Raw genomic sequence first — 7,120 nt, forward strand, 5'->3', positions numbered from 1 at the left:
TAGTCCTTTCTTAGTTGGCTCGTCCTGCACAATCATATCATCCTTATCAGCTAAAGGCAAAGAACCAAACAATTGCTTATCTGATCGCAAGGTGATAGCCTTGCAATGCTCCCTCTAAATTTGACTTCTTTTCTGGTGGAGGAGGAGCTTGTGCAGGCCCAGCTGGCTGTTGCGGTGGCTGCTGATGAAGTCTTTGAAAACCGGGTGGACCCTGGGCATTATTGTTCCTCCAACCAAAGTTGAGATGATTGCACCACCCAGGGCTGTATGTGTTGCTGTAAGGGTTGTTCTGCTGCCTTGGGGCATTCCATATATAATCAACCTGCTCAACATCAGAAGACACAGTAGAAACAGATGGAAAAGTAGAAGAAGATGAAACAAACATACCTCCCGTAGTACCGTTTGCACTATAGTGCGAGCTACCATAAAATTTGCAGCCAATGTTCGTTGCATGAATTGGCTCTGGAGTTGGTCAATCTTCTTGGCTAGAAGCTCCACGTGAGCTGCCAAGGCTATTATAGAATTCACTTGGTTGACCACTCCCTGTCTTCCTGGTCGGCTCCTAGAGGATTGCCAATGATAATTGTTCATGGCCATTTCCTCTATCAAGTTCTGAGCCTGCTCGGGCGTCTTACTGTTTAGTGCCCCACCTGCTGCAGCATCCACCATCTGCCTCGTCGTAAGGTTCAACCTGCTGTAGAAGGTTTGAACTTGCATCCACACTGGTAATCTGTGATGTGAGCAGCATCTCAAAAGATCCTTAAACCTCTCCTATGCATTGTACATGCTCTCATCATCAAACTGCATAAAAGAAGATATGTCATTTCTAAATTTAGTAGTTTTAGCGGGAGGAAATACTTACAGAGAAATTTTTTGTAGCGCCTTCCGGTGTAGTAATCTGCTTTGTGGAAGAGATTGCAACCATCTCTTTGCTCTGTCCCTCAAGGAAAATGGAAACAATCTCAGCCAATGGCATCATCGGTTGTTCCATTTATCTTGAATGTGTCACAAATCTCCAAAAAGTTGGCGATATGTGCATTGGAATCCTCGCTGGGCAATCCTCCAAACTGCACGCTCTGCTGGATCATCTGGATAACATTGGCCTTTATCTCAAAATTGTTGGCCGTTATAAGAGGTCTGACTATACTAGTTTTTATCCCATCCAAATATGGTCGAGCAAACTCATACATCGTCTTGTGATCGTCATCGGCCTGGGGATTCTGGTTCTCCATCACGTTAGCTCTATGAACCTGAACTGTAACTCTGACCTCCTCCTTAATTGCTTACAAACGTCGTCTCAATAATCTGAGAGAATGCTCCGAGTCAAATAAGGGTTCTATGGGATTAGGGTTAGAGCTCCTGGTTATAAACTACCTACAAGTGGAATGTAGCGACCAAAGAATAACAATGGTTAAGACAATGAAAAATAAAAGAAAGAAAAATAAAGATAGAAAAGTAAATATGGCTAAATTAACAAAAACACAAGTTCATTCTAGTTCACACAAAAAGTAATTCCCTGGCAACAGCGCCAAAAACTTGATAAGCTATTTATGTAGTTACAGTCCCAGGCAGTGAACCTATCAATGCAGACTAGCATAAATGGTGAGTATCAAGATCATATTCTCAGGAAAGGGTGATCCTAGACCTACTGTAGCGTTTTATGTTATTTAACCTAAACAACTCAATGAAGTGTTATGCTATGATTGAATACGAACAAACAATTAATTAAATGTCAAATAATCTGAAAGGATAATGGAGCAACACAAGAAGAAAGCAAATCCAAAGGGGACATAATTGCGATGGAATTACTAAAGGTGATTATCTTGATTACCAAATTGATTACCCGTTCCTGAATCCTAAAATGAACTCGGATCCTCTCTCGAGCTCAACGAATTCCTAACTCTGGGAACTAAATGCTGGAAACTCTTTCTAACAATTAATCTCAGCACAACATGAAGCTTAGATTTAAGTCTATTAAGAGTTGTTAATACTTAATCCGACTAGCTGATTAACCTTATCTCTAAGTGTTATCAACCAGTTCTTGCTTAATCAAGTTTCGACTATTTAACGAATTTCTCAATACCAATTAAACAATCTAAGCAACATTTTACTCAACGTCTCAAGTGAAATGAAATTAACTTTTATTACTGATAAGCAAGAAGGATTACAATTTGGTAACTTAATAATCAAAACAAATCAAACAACCCATCAACAATAGAGACCCCAATGGGTTCAAAAGCTCTAGCTACTCATGTTCATAGTTAAAACAAAGTAAGGAACAAATAAGGAAAAGCAAATTGAAAGCATGTACACCCTTCTCTTTCAAGTTGGATGAGAAACCCTAATTTTCCAATTCAAAATATCAAACCCTAATTTGCCTCTTAAATGCACCCAAATCTTATCTTGTTCTTCAAACCGATGTTGAAACAAGTGTAATCCTTCCTTCAATTGATGAAATTGATCTCCCAAAGTAGACAACTAAGGTCTAGAAACAAATGAATTGAGTGTGTATATTGGAAATCAAGTCAGAAAATTTACCCCTCATTCACCAAATCGATTTTGCCTATATAGTCACTTCAGCACGGCCGTGGTCAAGCCTGTGCTGGTCTGCACGGGCGGAGTCCAGGCCATGCTGAACCTACGCATTCTGTTGTGTTGACCTCTTCCAGGCCGTGCCTAAGCTGGTGCTGAGCCATCACGGGCTGTGGTGGCTACGGAAACTGTGCCAAAATGGCACTTCTAGGGGGCAGCTTCTTGACAATTCAGCATGGCTAGAGTCTAGGCCGTGCTCAACCCTTAGAATGCTAGTCCTTGCTCAATTAGATGGATTCTGGTCCGTAATTACACGTATTTCCCTCGATTGCTGACAATGTCCTTTGATAATGACCTAAAACGTGAAAGGAACCAAAAGACAGGTGATTCTAGCATAAAACAAGATAATTATGCACAAGAATGTAAACAATTGGGCATATAAATATGTGTAATATGATGCCTATCACATATGCATCTCTTTCTATATTTATGGTCTTTAATCAAAGTCCTTATAAGTTTAGGATTTCCATAAAACCTTAACTTACTTTAAGTCGGGCTTTGTTATCCTAAATGGACTTTAATTAATATAAGAACTAATCCATGGATAATAAACCCATCATAGGCCCATTAGCTCTTAATTAATTAACCTTTAATTAGGCCAAATATATATGAGTTTAAGCCCAAAGCATAAAGTCTAGTAATGCATTATGACCACTCAAATGTGTAGGAAGAAAAAAAAGCTAAGCTAAAAACCCGAAAGGGTAGCTAAGGCAAAAATAAAGTCTGCTAAGTCGAAAACCCGAAAGGGCGGCTTGGGTAAAAGTTAAGACCAAAAGCCTGCTAAGTTGAAAAACCAAAAGGGTGGCTTAGCAAAAACTAAGGAAAAAAATAAATAGTAAAAGAAAAGAGATTTGGCTGCATATCTATAAGAGAATGAGGCTGCCATCAAACCATTGATGGGTTTTGTACATATGTCTAACCCAATGATGGTTTTAGCCAGGATGACTAGAATTGGATTTTCTCTATACTCAAATGAAATTAGCAGAAATTAAGCATAAAGCCAATAGCCCAGCATTCGAATCAGGATGGTGTGCCCCTTTCCTTCTTTTCACAGTAAGAGATCAGTGAAGTAAGGGTAATGTACTTACCAACAGAATCAGAAAGTACCTTAGTTGGGGGCATGTCGATCAATTCAGTTAGTTTGCTAAGAAAAGGCTCATTTAGTTTTGGGAGGGCAATAAGATTAGTAGAATCCATGGGAACCCCAAGAATAGCAGAGAATTTTTTAATCATGGGGCATAACTCTTGCCCGTTGAATCTAAAGACATGGTCCCTTAGGTATAAAGAGTTGACAGCATAATGGAGAAACCTATAATCAAATGGAATTTCCTAAGTTTAATCCAATCATCACCTGTTAGGGTTTTGAGGAGAGTTTGTAGGCTTTTGGCACTCTTTTGGGATATATTTTTGGCTTTTTAAAGTGTAGAATCACATGTGAGGAAGTGAGCGGGCTCATAGGTATAAATAGGCCTCAAATCAATGCCCGAGTTGGATACTGCAACTGTAAAGCCGATCAGCATAGTGCACAACTGATCGGTTGTGTGTAGAGCTGAATCAAACAAGCAAATAGCCGATCGGTTGTGTGGCCTCCTAGTGCAATTTTTGGTCAATTTTGATGGTCTTTTAGGCATTTTTACGATTTTTGTTGCATATAAGATCATACAAATGCAATAATAAAGGGAAATATGCAAAATAGAAGTCTAAAACCAATGATTTTATATATCCTTAAAGTCAAAAGTTCTACAAAGGTTCTAAAGGTCAAAAGTATAAGCAGTAACGGAAGGGAAAGTACAAGTAATAAAGATCAAAAGGCAAGGTTCTCTCCCGAATTCCCTATTCCATCATCCGAGTCGGTGTCCATCCCCTAGGTCCGTAAGGTGGATAGCTGAAGTGTTAGAGTATTGATTTGATAGTACTGAGCGTCGATCTAATGCTGCCGTTAATCCACTTGCCTCTACAAACCCTTATGGTCCTTCTGATGAAAACTTGAAAGGACATTAATTAGTGTTTTTCATAAATGAATACATGCATACATTTTATATTGCATAAATCATTTTCTTACTTGCCAATCCTCGCCAAGGAAAAAGAATTACCTCCTCAAGGTGCCGACCAATTGATGGACGTACTAAAACGAGTCTCTCTAAACCTGTATGATTGCTCGGAATAAATTCTGGAGGAAGGCAATGCTCCAGGTGCAAGTGATGAAAACCATCAGATTTTAAGGGAATAAAATGCTCCCAGAACCACATTAGACGTGGCTGTAGGAGGTGCCTCAGAGGCAGCACTATTAGAGCCTATTATGTGGGAAGGCTTAGAACGTTGGTCAGCTCATGAATAGCAGGAGCGTAGTGGAGGAACTATAAATAAAATGGTTAGAAAAGCGGGATACAAAAAAAGAATTCTAGGTAAGTCCACGAAAAGGTACCTGAGCCATGACATCATCATCTAAAGGCACAGCCCTCAACAGTTGAGGGATAAAGAAAGTGTACTCTGTCCACCGAGATCGGATGGTGAGAACCTCAGGCTCATCGTACCCCGCCAATCCACATGTGGTGCACATGAACCTGAGCCCACTCCACTAATACACTCTTGCTTGAGCCCCAGTGACCGATGCGAGGGAAAGTCATGAGGTGCAGATAGATAGTCCCACTGCTTCTTATCTAGGTATCCTATCCTTGCCCCGGCATCCACTTCCCCTCATCGAACCACTTCTCTAGCCAGGATGTCATAAAATCAATGATGAAGTGCTCCCAGATGACGAAGCATTGATTACGAATTGCATCATCAAATAGCATGAGCGTGTCGGAGAAATCAATATCCGTGATACCAGCAAAGGAAAGAGGGGATAGTGTCAGCTCACCGACAGGGGTGTACAAGGTGTGAGTAGTATCCATCCACCTCTTGGAAAAGGCATAGACAGAGGTGTGGTAAGTCTTCTAGTGACTGATGGGAGCATAGCTACAAACTATTGGAAGCTGGAATCTCCAATTCTAGATTGGATAAAGCTAGAGAGCTCATCAAACCACTCGCGAGCTCTATAAAGATTTCTAGCAAACTGGATCGACATAATGTCACCATAAAAAGCCAAATGCTTAAGTATTAAACATAATGTACGTATGAAGAGACCCTAAAAAAGTAAGTATATGTCTATTAGTTGGCTTTTTGCAAAAGAATCCATGAAGACCCTTTTTCGACCTGTGCACGATCGATTCGAACTGTCCAGAGTCAATCGGCACTGCACATTGCTGATTGGCTCTCTAGGTTAGGGCACGCAGTTTTTTTAACATTCTTCGCAGTTTTTTCCATATTTTGGGTAAGTAACATGTATATCTAGTACATAAGTCATAGGAGACAATATTTAAAGCTAGAAAAATACCTCTTCGATGGCTTAAAATGCCCATGGATGTTCAATTTTGCCAAAAGGGGGATTTCCTCTCCTTTCATAAGCCCAAGGTCATTTTGATGAGAAATTGGAGGAGAAAACTCCCAATTTCATACAATTGGGGTACGTCCAGCAAATCTTGAGGAAGAACTCACCATTTTAAGATTGATTTTGTGGAATTTGGTTAAGAAATGCGAGAGAAATCACAAAAAGAGTGAAATAGAATTTTAGAGAGAAAAGTGAAGAAGGACAGATAAAGTGAATGAATGGAGGATACAAGGATATAGACATGTAGAAGGCTAGTTAGCATCTCGAAGTGAAAGTCCCCTAAAGTTATAAGTTTGGTCCCTAACCCATTAAAATTACATTTTAGTTCCTGAGCGGGTCAAATACCAGTATAGCTTATAGAAGGTACCAAACGAATCAGATCGCACTTTAAGGCAGGAAATTCTAACTAAAAGTACCCTAAAGTGGAAAATTACCGAATTAAACTAAAGTGGTAAATTGTTTCCTAAAATGGAAAATAGCTAGAGTTAAATCTCTACAATCATGAAATCAACGGGCGTGGTTCCCAAATCAACGGGCATAGTTCCCAAGTCAACGGAAGTGGTTCCAAAATCAATGGCTCCTTAGAATAGTGGCGCCTAGTAGGTTTAACATGCACATAAGAGGCGCCTAGCTTGGTTTCCTCTTTAAGCTTCTTTTCCCTTATTTCCTCTTGAAGGAAGTTCGTCCCCCCCTTTTCCTTATGAATATTTGGCCCAAACTAGCTTTTCTCAAGCCCCAACATATTGAATTAGGTTATTGAAACTTGAATCTTTGTCTAACTCTAATTTTTGAAGTTGGTCAAGCCTAAATTTATTGAATAAGCCCATTTAAGCCCTCCTTCATTCTTTTAGCTCTAGCTCTTATAATTGGATATCCTTTGATGAATAATGGATCCTTTGAACTTGTAATTGGACTTAGAGTATAACTCAACCCTTAACTTGAAGTTGGACCATGACTTAGCTTTGACTCTTAATTCGCATTATTCTCCCTTTCTTTGAAAAGATTCATCCTAGAATCTTGCCAAAATATTGTGAAAGAACCAAACATATGATTAAAATCATTATAAACTAATTATTAATTTGCAATTGTTTCCTAAAC

At 39.5% G+C, this 7,120-nt stretch overlaps 1 non-coding gene across 1 annotated transcript; it reads left to right on the forward strand.

Annotated features, from left to right (window-relative positions):
* The first annotated feature begins 727 nt into the window (after window positions 1–727).
* Window positions 728–834, forward strand: LOC112536098. Its single transcript, XR_003080164.2, has one exon. It is a non-coding gene; the product is annotated as a small nucleolar RNA R71 (small nucleolar RNA).
* Window positions 835–7,120: the final 6,286 nt, after the last annotated feature.

Source organism: Ricinus communis, chromosome 1 (assembly GCF_019578655.1).
Source record: "Ricinus communis isolate WT05 ecotype wild-type chromosome 1, ASM1957865v1, whole genome shotgun sequence".
NCBI classification, from domain to species: Eukaryota; Viridiplantae; Streptophyta; class Magnoliopsida; order Malpighiales; family Euphorbiaceae; genus Ricinus; species Ricinus communis.